At 34.2% G+C, this 14,324-nt stretch overlaps 1 pseudogene across 1 annotated transcript; it reads left to right on the forward strand.

Annotated features, from left to right (window-relative positions):
* The first annotated feature begins 5,059 nt into the window (after window positions 1–5,059).
* Window positions 5,060–9,970, forward strand: LOC149173136 (uncharacterized; annotated as a pseudogene). The gene is made up of 7 exons (XR_016259104.1): window positions 5,060–5,234; window positions 7,460–7,522; window positions 7,705–7,784; window positions 8,475–8,582; window positions 8,815–8,974; window positions 9,109–9,272; window positions 9,433–9,970. The product of XR_016259104.1 is annotated as an uncharacterized LOC149173136 (transcript).
* Window positions 9,971–14,324: the final 4,354 nt, after the last annotated feature.

Consider the following 14,324-nt stretch of genomic DNA (forward strand, 5'->3'; position numbering starts at 1 on the left):
GAGAGTTCGGGGTAATTTTGGAAGACACAGGAAGAGGCATTTGTGAACCCGAGACTAAGTGGATAAGAATGACTTGGTGTAGGAAACCATTGTTCTCTGGGGTGACTGGGGGGACATGGGAAATCCAACCATCTATTATAGACATTGGATGAATATTGGTAGAAGGGAAATAAAGGGTCAAAAGAAGACTTTGCCAACAACCTTAAGTGCTAGTAGCGATAGAGATCAATATTTTCTAGAGTGAGAAGGAAAGGGGTGGGTAATCCACCCCAAGTACATTCCATGAGTCCATAGATTATCGACTGGCATTGGATACTGAAGACAAGGCCACTCTAAGGTTAGAATTTGATCCATGTGTTGGAATTTTCCTGAGCCAACACAGGGGCAATGGAGTATCGGTGAGGAATTGGGAACAACCCAATACTAATCAGACTCATAAGCTCAGCCTGTCAGTGAGGATGCTATAATGCCACAAGAATGAGGTAGGCAAAGAATGGGAGCAATGCATTATGAGGAGAGAGGCCACTAAGGAAACTCATGACTCCAAAATAGGGTGGTGGGTTTTGCCAACGAGTATCATGAATATATCCCTTTATAGGTACAAGCAGAGATAACCACATCTGAAGGGGAGGAATCTTCACAAAGAAACTCCCTTTCAGACTAGGAAGTGCAGGCAACATGGTTGAGCCATACATTGGCAACAATGTAATAGGGAAAGCCAGTACATGATAACTGTGGATCTCTATTGAAAAATGAAATAGTTATTGGGATGCACATTGTAGGATAGCCAAGAGTATCGTTGAGATTTTCTTTAGACTCTGGATCACATGCATGGGCATATGAAGCACTATGATTGCCAAATGGACACAATGAACTGAAGGCTAGCATGAATTGAGAAGCATATTGGAATTCCTCTAGCTACAACGAGGCCTTCAACAACTACTGCAAATTTGATTTTGGTAGTTGAATCGGACTTAGAACCTTTGCCCTAATTTTCAAATGCATCAAGCTTGTGTTTTTCCTTTTGATAGTTATTATGTGTTAGGCTAGATAGGCCAATGTCCAAGTCAAGGCACGCATGTCTTTTTTTATTTTACTGTTCAACTATTTATGGTATCCATGTGAAGGGTGTATTTTTGTTTATGGGCTAGTCTCTTGTGTGATAGACCAACAAGACTTATGTAGTTTTTTGATGTAATCACTTGATTTCCAGTAAATGAAATCCACCTTACAAATAATAATAATAATCAAATAATAAGAGAAAGATTTGTCCTTTTCTTTTTTCAAATATTTTCAACCAAGAAGAAGATTTTTATTATTTTTCCTAAATAATTAAATTTTAAGTTTTTAAAATATTTTTTATATTTAAAGAAGATAAACTCTTAATTAATTTATTTTAAAATAAATAAAATTTAATAATTAATATTTTCTCCATTAACTATTTAAATTTCACATTAGGGGATGTGACATGTTGCTAACAACTTTGCGCCCACTAGACCTAAACAAAAATAAGTGGTTGATCTTCACCAAGAGGAAAATCCCAACAAAATTATGAGAGTTAATGTGACTTAAATTGACTTGTTGAGTACTCTAACTATCAATTATCAATAACTTAACTTGTTAAACCAATATAATTAACTAGGGACTCTACTCCATAATTGGTTCCTCCACTTGTAATGATCTCCCCAAGGCCAAAATCCTCAAGATACCAACACTACACCTTGAGAAGACCAGAACTCCCAACCTGAGAAGTGAATAACAATGAATAGTGAGAAATCTTTCCTGAGCTCTCTCCTATAGATTATAACCTCCAGAGCACACCAAAGTATACATAGAGTTGGCAACCTAGTGAATGTTCATTTGTCCCAAATCTAAATCTTTTCATAATTAATATTGAATAATATAAAAAATTGAAAATAATTTACAAAAAGTATACTAAAACCTAGTCCCTTTAGCCTCTATTATTTATGTCCACACAAAAAAAAATTAAGTGAATTTTATAAAGTACCATTAATTTTGAGATACGTAATTATGTCAAAGACATTTATTAGGGATAATTCTTACCCAATACCTACTAGCCTCTAATATTGATCAACTCGTACCAATGCTTTCATTAAAATGATCTATAACAACAACACAACCATACATTGCAATTGCACCATCCTTCCATGCACATTCTTGGTCTCTCTTTGCTTGCCTTGTTTGTCGTGCCAACGCGCCCAATTCCTTCTCTCCATCGTCTAACCACCACATTCAATTTGTTTCTAGCTATCCTTCTAAATATAATTTGTATATTATTTGCTTCTTTGACCTTCCTAGAAACCAACTCTGCACAACAAAACCTCATCCAAATTTTTGATTGCTCATAACCATAATATGTAATTGTTCATCACATATTCCTCTCTACATTTGAATTTGAATGGATGACCATATAGTGGTTATCTCCATCCCTAATTAATGGAGAAAAAGAAAACAAAATGAATGGTGTTAAAATTGCACAACAATTTGTGGAAGAGACCCAAATTCCTCACTGTCCTCATATATAGGGTAACTTCTCTCATATTCTTGAAAATGAGAACTATGCTATTGTTGACACCAAGCAAAAGCTCCTCCTCCATCTTCATACCTATCATGAATGAATTTAATCCCTCCTAATGCCCTGCAAGATAATTCAGTCACAAATAAAGAGACACGAAGGTGTATTCAAAGCACAACCAAACTATATTCAAAATTTGGCTTACTATTGGGGTTTTATAGATTGTAATACTTGGAGAATTCATGCTCCTATAGTGGTTTTTAAATGCACGAACTTAAAATGAATCATTCCACATAAGCTCAGAGTTGTTGATACTTTCTTGAATCCTCATTTCTATGCATGAATTACAACAAAACTAGACACTTTATTCTATTTAGTTCACAATATTCTTATTGAATTGATTTGAATTACAATGTGTACAATCTTTCTTTATGTATATGGTTTCTATTTAAGGTTTATTTTTCATGTTTAAAAAATTTCAAAATTGGTTGTTATTTGGCAAGGTTTTGAGTACAATAATGGTGGATATGTTTAGGAGGCATATGAAAAAAGAAGATTGATGAAGTGGAAGTGAATTTCTTTGGGAGCAATAACTTGGCTCTACCAAAAAATGTGCCCCTGGTAAGTGGTTTTATTCAATGTTTATCATTGGCTTATTTATTTTTTAGGGTTTAAGATGAGAGTTTTGGTCATGAGATTGAATTTTGTCTACAATAGCAATATGGAAAATGCAATGCTTTATGGTGTTTAGAAGATTAGCTAAGGTAGAGAAACGAAGAAAAAATGAAAGAAAATTAAAATAAATTTAATAGACTATACTATTTATAAAAAAATTGTTTAAATGTTATTTTATCTCTTTTACCAAGTTTTAACATCGATGTTTTTTTTTTGTATTACAATTTTTTTAGTTTATTTCATCTTATCAAGATATACATTTTTGCTTACTAAGTTATTTTTTTGGGAATTACAACTTTGCTAAATTTTTGATAGTAATGTGTAACAATTTCATTTTATTGTTATAATGGAGAACATTCAAATCATTATTTGATACCTAAAGTATGTAAACTTTCAATCAATATGCCTTGAACCTTCACTATACATAAATTTCATGACTTAATACTATCTACAACAACCATTGATATCATAAAAGGTTGAACAATAAGACTTAACTTTCACACAACTATTGATATCGTAAAAGGTTGAAGAATAATACTTAACTTTCACACTGATATTACATATCAAATCGTGAACAAGTTTAGGAATTTTATCCTTATTCTCTTTTAAATATTATGCAAAAATGCAAGATAGTGGATTCATTACTCTAAGAAAGAAATAAGAAGCATGCTTACATGCTATGTTAATATGACATTTTTAAATTTTTGAAGATCAATAAGCTTTGATAAAGCCTTTCGGATTAATCACATTATAAGTTGCTAGTCGATGTTTCGAACCATCTAATGTGATTAATGCTCAAGACAAAGATGAACCATATTAGATGGTTCGAAACATCGACCAACAACTTATGATGTGATTAATTCGAAAGACTTTATCAAAATCAATATAAATCACAAATATGTAAAATCAAACATCAATAAACTTCTTCCAAATATATACCCTACTTACATATTCCATTTATAAATACCTTTTATAATTATATAATGTTATTACCTTCTGTATTCCTCTCCTTGTAATATTTATCTTAGTGTTAATTTATAATTTATTTCTCAATATATTTATAACATAATTTTTTCTATCATATCTCCTTTAAAAAAATTATGCTTATTCCACTACCATACGACAATGTTGTGATTGTGGAAAAAAAAAAGAATCTAGATCGAACAAACCTTTCTTCCATTATTAATTTTTTATCATTTTTACATTTATTTATTTTAATTTCTAAAAAATTATATAGAACTATATTTAAATTTGTTGGGAATCTTTTTAATCGAACTATATTAGTATTAACACAAAATTTATATGGAACTATATTTAAATTTGCTTGGAATTCTTTTAATTAAGCATTTTTTTTTTTTTTTCAAAAGGTGGAAAAACTTATCAAACTCAGTTTGTCAAACCAACAGTGAGGACAGCCATCTCTGGCTGCTATCCGCGAATGTCAGTTGACACATCACTGTTATCAAGGAAAACCACGCCACCTGAAATAACCCGCTGGTGGTCCGTAAGGGAGCAGGCTTTCACTCCTGCCAGATGCCTCTGGGTCTTGGGCCGTTAACCTGTTTCCTTACGTCCGAGGAAGATAAGCTCTTAGCCAAGCAGAAGCAGTTTTAGGACATACTCCAGGCCCGAGCATATGAGTATTAACACCACCATTTTGGACATTTTCATTAACCATCATAATAATAATAAATTAAATAAAAAATTAAAAAAATTGAGATAATCAATAACTCATTAGACGCACCGCTTGATCTATTCTCAAATAAACGATACCTGTCCTTCAAAGGAAATTTACCGCTAGACATATGCTTTAGTGTAGCTATAAATTGTGATGTGAACGGTATTTAGGGATTTCTTTGTTTGGTGTTTACATTTGACTGCATCCACGCATTTATCTGTAGTTCGAGGGTTTGCGATTGAAGACCTGTTTCCTCAAACTGCCAGCATAGAAGGGTTTCATTTAAATTAGAAGGATTAGCTGTAGAATTAAAGGGTCTCTCCTGAATCAAAAGGATTCAAAATGGTAAGATTATTCAATTTATAGCCTTAATCTTTATTTCGTTCTGTGAATTTCAATCCCTTGTTTTGCATAATTTCTGACAAGCGGGTATGCAGATCTCTGTTGAATTCGATCTCAATGTGTTAGCTCGTTTCTGTATTTTGGGCCCGAGAAAGTTTCTGTTTGCTCGTTTCTGTTTTTTGAATTGGAAAGCCGAGAATTTATGTTTTGGATTTTCATGTTAATTAGGGCACATTTAGGCATGGTAGGGTTTAATCCTAGTATGTTGGAACTTTAGTCTTCAATCGATAGGAGTTTACTTATGCAAGAACTGAATTTTTTACCAGGGAAAAAATTCAGGGTTTATTCATGTTGTGCAATATGACTCGAGGTCAATGTTGAATCTTTTAGATTAAGTGCACTCATACACGAATCTGAGGATTTACTATTAGTATCTTTGTTTCTTTACTCCATCGTGGATATAGGTTTTTATGAAATTTTGTGAACGGGAAATATTTAATACAACTTTGTCAATTTTCTGATTACTTTTGCCAATCTGTTATTTGATGCCCTTATTGGGTTGTGGAGGTGTTTGGTTTTCAGCTGTTTTTGATGTAACTTTTGCAAAACATCCGGGAGGCATTTTAGGTGAATACTTTTTGCTAATCACTAAATAACAGTAACCTTTTTCTTATTCATTTAATTTTGTTTTTGAGTTGGGATAACCCAGGGCATAAGCCGAATTCCATGTCTCACCTAAAAAAGCATAATATATTCTGATAAATCTTTCCATCCTTGTCTCTAGTCTTCCTCCACTGTCAGTTGGTCCAGGATTACCACTGGCTGTACCGTCAAAGCTTAATTTTCTCCAGTTTTCTCTGTGATGGGATCAGAGTCTGATGAATTTTACTGTTCTTCAACGTTAAAATAAAACATCAATTAAATATTAATGTATATTCAGGTTTAATTATCCATTTCAATCTAAGGGTATTAAGATTCATTCATTCAATACAGGCATGTTTTGAGGTGTCATAATTATAGATTTTGGAATTGAATTTAACTTAAATTTTCGCTTAAAAAATGGCTTTGGATAGTTTCAAACCTTAAAAACGTTGTGGCCTTTTCAAAGGTTCCAATCTGTATATCTTATGGGAGTTTGCACTGTATTTCCTTGTATCTAGGAGGTGGGGCATTGAACTATATCAAGGTGAATTGAGAGATTTATGGACTATTTATAGCCAAATAGCTAGATATGTTTACTTTTTAAAATTTAAAGTTCTCAAAAGAGTAACTGCAAAATGAAAGAAATTCTAATTTAGAATTTCTATGATATCCAGGACCAAGCTGGTGTCACTGCCACTTAGCTAGGCTATTATATATCTGTTTGCCAAATGAAATTACAAAACGTCATAGAAATAGAAAGCCTCAGGGGTTTCACCATAGTCCATATGATTTAATCTTTTTATTTTGTTCTTTTCTGATTTACCTTTGCAAAACCTCCAAAATTTCTCAGTTATGACGGTGTTCTTTTTTGTCATTTTGTCAGAGACTTTAAAATGTACAATTCGAAATCCTTTCATAGAAACACTTAAAAATATCATTAGCAGCATCAAAGATTAGCTGAATTGATGGTGCATAAACTATCTTCTCTACACATCTGTCAAAAGCTTAAAAACCCAAACAGTGAGCTGACTCAGTTTGTAGAGAGTTAAGACTTGAGAATGACCATGAGGATTAAAAAAAAGGTCTTGGTACTAGAGTTAAGTCTTAACTCTGCAGGCCAAGTTAAGACTTAAACTGCTAAACAGAGAACAATAAGATTACAATATGAGATCTCACTTCTGGTATAACTATCCTCATTACAAGCACATGGACGGGTGGCTGGTCTTTTGTTGCCCCCCCAGCAAGCACCCTCTCTTAATAGCACTCTCATGGGCTGCAAAATTCAGGTAATATTCATAGGTATAGCCTCATATCTGTTTGAGACTATCCTATGCTTATTTCGTTATGAATTATAATAAAGATGATTAATAAAATCATGCCCTAAGTGTTATGTGGAATAAAACATTGAAGGAGCTTAATCAATAATCGTAAACAATTTAGAAGAAATTATTTCAATTCTTGGCAGGTTTGGAGCAGTTTTTGCTAGTGCTAGAGATAAAAATATTGTACTGTTTGTTGGAAATTGTTTAGTTCTTCTGGGTCGTGATTTGTAGACATAATTATTTTGTTTGGATTTTTTTCTGCAGTCGTCACTTGCTGCTGCCAGAGCAGACAACTTTTACTATCCCCCAGAATGGACTCCACAGCAGGTACTGGAATATTTATTATTATTTCTATTGTTATCTTTTCCTGAAAGTCTTCTGTAATTTCATACGAGAGCTGCATTTATACCCATTTTTTTGTAGAATTTTCTCTGTAATTTTAATATTCTTATAACAATTCTACCATTCAGTTGAATTTATTAAATCCTTGTGAATTTCTTAATCACCAGGGCTCATTGAACAAGTTTCATGGACAACATGCTTTGCGGGAGAGAGCAAGAAAGATAGATCAGGGCATTCTAATAATAAGGTAGATGGTTTATTTGGATTCTAATGAGCTATGCGAAGAGGCTTATAGCTTCCTGTTTGCTCTAATTTATCTCTTGTAGACATCAAATATGTTTATGATTTCATTTCATGTTCTGTGAAGAGTTGTTTCAACTAATAGAAATCTGGTAGATGTGAAATTGAGATGGGTTCATTGTCTGCTTTAATTGTGTAGACTCTTTTGGATTTCTCCTCTATTCACAGAATCCCTTGATATTTGATCATTTGAACTTGTTGCCAGTACATTCATATACATTCTTTCATAAACTTTCTGTACTGCTTATTGTATATACCCAACAAGATTTTTTTTTCTTTCCAACTCTCTATGTGATTACGTGGAACAAATATAACCTTTGATTGGATGTAATTGAGTGGACATAGTTGTATTTTGATTCTGATGATAGATGTTATGAATTGTTCAAATGATAATGATCAGTAATTACTAATAATTTTGGTGTTGGTGTTAATGCTGTCAAGTATTATACACATATGATATGCTGAACTCTATGAGATTATTGTTTTATGTTGTATCTTTGTATAGACGAGAATTAGCCCTTAGTTGAATTATACAAATCATTGGTTGAATTTTGCACTAATGCTTTTATATATGAAAAATGTTGTCAATTGATCTAATTTGTTAATACTTTCTGAATTTTTTGTCTTAAATATACAGATTCGAAATGCCTTTCAATATCTGGTGTGGTGGTGCCAATCTATGATTGCAAAGGGTGTTCGATTCAATGCTGAAAAAAAGCAAGTTGGAAATTATTACTCTACAAAGGTATGCGTTATCAAAATAGAATTTTTTTTACTTTGTACTAAATGCAATAATTAAGACTATTCGGGTAAGTGCATTGAGATCAAAGTCTCAAGAGTAATGAGAGTGGGAAATGGCAAGAAAGATGCAGGTGTGAGAGGAAGAAGAAAATTTCTAAGAATTTGAAGAAAGGGGATGGCAAGAGATTACCTATTACCATAATCCTAAATGCTGTGGTTTTCTTGTTTCTTTACAGATATGGAGTTTCACTATGAAGGCAGCATGTTGCAAACAGGAGATAGTAATCCACACTGATCCAAAGAACTGTGAATATGTTATAATTAGTGGAGCAGAACGTAAAAATGAGGAGTTTGATGCAGAAGATGCAGAGACTCTTGCCCTTCCTGCAGATGAAGGTCTAGTTTTTCGTCAAAATTGCTCTTTTATTTCAGCGTGCAAATCTGCTTTCCCTTTCATTATCATGTCTTGTCTTTTGCTTGTACTAGTGAAATATAATATTTATCAGCTTGTAGAAAGGTATTCTTTGCAGAGAGGGGGAAGCTGGCAGATCCCTTTTATCGTTTAGAACATGAAGGAGAAGATCTACAGAAAGGAAAAGAGGCCGAGCCTTTCCTAGTACGCCTCCAGCGTTCGTCTGATCTTAAGCATGCGGATGACTATTCCCGTAACAGATCCTTGAGAGCTGAAATTAGAGTGAGTCATGTACTTTATAAATGTTTATTGTTTTTGCTTTTACTAGTGGTTAATTTCATTTGGATTCCCTTTGATTTAAAAGTTGGTGTTAGCTTTTTCAAATTTAATATATTGACTATTTACATTTTTACTATCCTTCATGATTCACTATATTTGGAAGAGTCAAAAGAAACGTGTTGCTGAAGAAACTGCTCATTCAAGAAAGAGGGGGTTAGGCATAAGATTGCTTCCCGTCTCCAAAGAAGATACAGAAATGGCTGCAAAAGTAAAATTTTCGTCAAGATTTGAGATGAATAGAAGGGATAAGCGGGCTGCAATAAATGCCTCATCAATATTCTCTGATTCTTCTTGTTCAAAATCCACAGACAAGAGGCTTGAGCTACTGACAAAGAGGAGAAAGATAAATGCAACAGCAGCACATGTTTCACTCTGTGGGAAGTTCAAGCCATCTTCCATTTCTCAGAATAGTTCTGGTTCTCATATTGGTCCGAGGGCATCATTAGTGGTTGTGAAACGTGGATGATGACTTTGCGGACTTAATCTCACTATAATTGCGATTTCTGTATAGATTCAGGGTGGTAGTGATTTTCATCTTGTATCTTATACCAGCTTCATAATTTTAATGCCAGTCACTTATATTTAGAATGTGGTTAATGATTCTTATAAAAGTGGTGCTATTAGTACAACTACAGGTTGCAGGTTTATTTTCGAATGAATCAATGGATAAGCTATGTTTTAGTCTTGAGCTTGAGGGTGACTGGACCAGAGGTTTCTTTGAGCATGATGCATTTACTTTTAAAGGAATAAAACGTACTGTGTTGTTAGTGGAACTCAATTGGGGTCTTACGTAATTTAGTCCCCACTTGTAGCCATACAGTTGGTTCTAGTGAGCGTATCAAATGTTTGGGATTCTCATTCTGGAGTAAAAGCAGAATATATCAGTGCGACATTCATCTTTGGTGTGTTCTGTAATTGTGCTTTTGCCAAAGGAATTACTGCCTTGGAGGTAAACAGGTTTGAAATTTTGAGTCTTTTTTGTTTTATCGATGCTTTTGTGTTGTTTGGCATTACTCTGTATCGGCATTCTAAAGAAATATAATTCTTCTAATTTTACTTGGACCAAGAGGACTTCGTTGGAACTGAGTGTTGATTCTTCTATACAGTGAGGAAAATTCGATAATCGCATCTTTTAACTATGCATGGGGTAACACAAAACTCTCAAAGCAGACGAATGAAAGTGAACACTTTCAGATCAACGTGGCAACAAAGATATCCGTGAAATGAACATACTAACATATATCAAAGAAGGCGGAAGTTAAACATACAGATATGTTGAATATTCCATGATAGTAAAGAATATAATACACAAGTGCGGACAGTGAGGGTGCGGAGTGTAGATGTAAGCTGTTACCACGTGAGGTGGGGCATAACTTTGTGTTTTACAAAAATAACAAAGCAAGGACTTCCGTGAAAATATTTTGTCCAACTCTTGAGTTCCTTTCTAAAAATACCCGTGTGCAAACCATGTGAGGATATGCTTAGGTGATTAGGTTGAGAAAAAGGTTGTATTTACAAAAGTTGTAGATTTGGCAAAGACATTATGACAAACTTGGTATAAACTTGGCAAATAGAAAAAAAATTCAAAAATATAGCAAATTGTGTTGAAAAAATATATTAGTGTAATTTCCAATTCATATAAGGTTTTTTTGTTTATGGCTTTTTTGTGTATGATTCCTTACGTGCTTTGGTTAGAGTCACCTTATGTGCTTTGGTTAGAGTCACCTTACATGTTTGATGGAAGGAAGACTGATTGTCTCAACTGTGTGATGCTGTCGCCAGAATTATGTGATACTTGGTTGAGTCTAAATATCCTTTGGAACAATTTTAATCCCTACCATTTGTTCCCACCCTCAACCCCTCCTTGTGCAATTTGAACCACAGGGAAAAAAGATGGATAAGATGGGGACTAAACTCCACATGAACAAAAATAAAAAATATATAAGAATACAAAAATATAAATATATAAGAATACAAAATATAATTAATTGTAGAACAATCTTTAGAATTGTTAAAATCCTCACGAGGTAGAATGGAGCTGATATGCCAAACATGCATTTCCATGGTTGTGTGTAGGTGATTGATACGACCTTTAGATCGTAGAAGGTGTTGATGAGGCTCTAGCTCTAGAGATTCAACAACCTGTTTTCTTGCATCAATTTAAATTGTGATTTGTTTTGAATGTCTACCTAAAAGGTTTGAAACAATGAAACTACCCAAAAGGTTATTTCAAAGTGCTAAATTCATTTATACATTTAAAAATTACAATTTAAATAACAAAAAAATCACCATACAATAAAAATTTGTTTAAGTAAATTTTTACACTTCTCCAAAAATTAGAATAGTTATACTACCTTTTTTCTAAAGCTCATAAAGAAATTGAGTCCAATTATGCATTTTAATTTAAATAAAGACAATTATGATACAAATATAGTGAACGTTTCAATTTCAATCCCAACAGAAATATAGTGAATATACTCTACAAAGATTAAATGAAAGAGGTAGTTAAATAATTAGGGTAATTGCACTCCAAAAAGAAAGTTTCACCTATCCCTCTCGATGCATGATAGATTCAGAGGTAGTGGATCTAGATTGGTAGTTTAACATGCATGATATGACGGCTGGGGCGGTTGGCTTTCGCACCCCCCAGCCGTGTTCGAGTCCTGCGGCGGCCCCTCGCTTGGCGATTTGTACCGGCTATGCCGTATTCTGCTGGCTTCGGCCATTAATTCTGCTGGCTTCGGCCATATTTTGTTGGCTTCGGTCGTAAATTCTGCTGGCTTCGGCCATATTGATTGTAAAAAAAAAAAATATCTGTAGGCTTCGGCCATATGAGGATTTCTCCCTGAAAAAAAAAATAGACATTATTCTAATAGGCATCATTTCCAAGTTCAATCTTGAGTTTCATGCATGATTACAAGGATTTGTAAAATATTTTCTCAAGACTTAGTGTAAGTGTTCGAAGTCCAATTTTGAGTCATGCATAAGGACAAAACAAGCCAACAAAGAGTTGTGTCAATATTTTTATGCTAGAGTTGCAACTATGATGTAGCTTTGTTAGATGTCTGTGATTGTATTGTTATGCTAAAGTTGCAACTATGATGTAGGTTTGCTAGATCTCTGTGATTGAGATAATGGGATAATGATATATAAGAGAGATCCTTGCTGTTGTTAAGCTATCTCAAAACCATTGGTAGGAGAATCATCTTCCAAGGCCCACTTAGAGTTCAAATTATTTTATTTAATAAAATTGGATTTATATCTTTTGCTTTCCATTATTTGATGACTTTCTGTAGGTTGTAGTAAATGGAAACCAGCTTTTTTCAAATGCTCAGGGTTTAACTTGTTGGGTCTCTTGGTGTGGCAGTGATACAAGATTGACTAATGGTGCTTACAACTTGAAGAGTTGTATCATTGACTCAAGATTGGGTGGTGAATTCATGTAGTTGTGGTGTTTTAGAGTCACTATCTATCCACCAATATGTTATTATACAAAAAAGATTACAAGTTTTGGAATATGCCAAATTTACAAATTATGATGTAACAATTTACAAATTGGATTTTACCATGGATTAATTCATTTGTTAAAAGTTGGTTTGAATTAAATCTAAATATGTTATTTGTATTTTTGTTGATCAAACTTTGATTGTCTTATATTGATCTTAACTTGGATGTCTTGTTTTGGGTTTGTTTTCTCTATGCAAATTATCACATCTTTCATCAGATTTGGATCTTGTAGATCCCTTATTATAGAACATGTTTGATTGAGTATGCTCAAGTGGAGTGCAACTGTTAAACACACATGGGCAGCAACATAATATGAAAGATAAAACATGGGAATGCATTTTTATTAACAAGAGATATACATTTATAGTACATGGTTTGACCGTTGGGTTCCACATCCCAAGGTCTGTTGGACTCCTTTTGTCTATTCGGCTTCCACATTAACCCATTGAGGATTAGGTATCCAACATTCCCTGTCTTATTCGAAGGGTTATGTATGAGTCTAAGAAGAGAGTTGTAATACAAAATGTGCAAAAATGCATGGCAGCACTAGGCTGAATGTGCTCTCTGAAATGTTGGTATAAAGGGTGGTGGTTTAAGGATGAACACCAACACTCGAACGCTTATTGCAGTTCTCGGAACTCTTCCAAAACTTGCAAGACACTGAATTCTTCTACTAGAGGAAGTGCTCTTATTGTTTTGAAGAGGGAAACCTTCAACCATGAAAGGGAGGTCTCACCTCACATAAAAGGGAGAACTTCAACTTGAAAAGGGAAGTCTCAACCTGTGATGGTTTAAGGATGACTAACAACTCTGGAATGCTTAATGCAATTCCTGGAACTTTTCCAAAACTGGCGAGAAGATGAAGTCTTGACTCTTCTGCTAGAGGAAGTGTTCTCAATTTTGTTCCTGGAATTCTTCCGAAATTGGCAAGAAGCCGAAGTCTTATGCTAGAGTAAGTGTCCTAGATTACCCACTGAAGGCATGTTTAGGGGCATCTTTGTCTCTGGCTACAACTTTGAATCTGGTGTGACAGGTTGTGGCTCAGGCTCGCCTGATGTGGCTTTGAAGCTTGTAGATGACCATCATTTCCCCCCTTGTCAGATACAAGGTGAGATGATTGAGAAAACTCAACTGCAAGACTGTTCAATACTCTGGAACAAGTTCTGACATGTGACTGAAATATCTTCTTGGCTATTGATGCCCATTGCCAATAGGCGATCCATCCTAGATGAATCTTTGTTCTTGCAGGAGACTTGTTTCTGAAGCATCTGTTTGAAGAATGACTGGTTTTATGACAATGCTTACATGGATGAAGACCAAAACAATGATCTTTCAAATGGCCAACTCGGTCACAGTGTTGGCATTTCGCACTCTGTTGTTGTTGCTGTGGAAAAGGAGCAGAATCTGGATCAGTTGGATGTGAACTGTCATGAAAGAATCCAGCACACTGAAACTGAATGGGCTTTGAGTAGTCTGGAATATGAAAAG

Source organism: Pinus tabuliformis, chromosome 4_2 (assembly GCF_031772625.1).
Source record: "Pinus tabuliformis cultivar Carrire ecotype Pingquan chromosome 4_2, CPIR1, whole genome shotgun sequence".
NCBI classification, from domain to species: Eukaryota; Viridiplantae; Streptophyta; class Pinopsida; order Pinales; family Pinaceae; genus Pinus; species Pinus tabuliformis.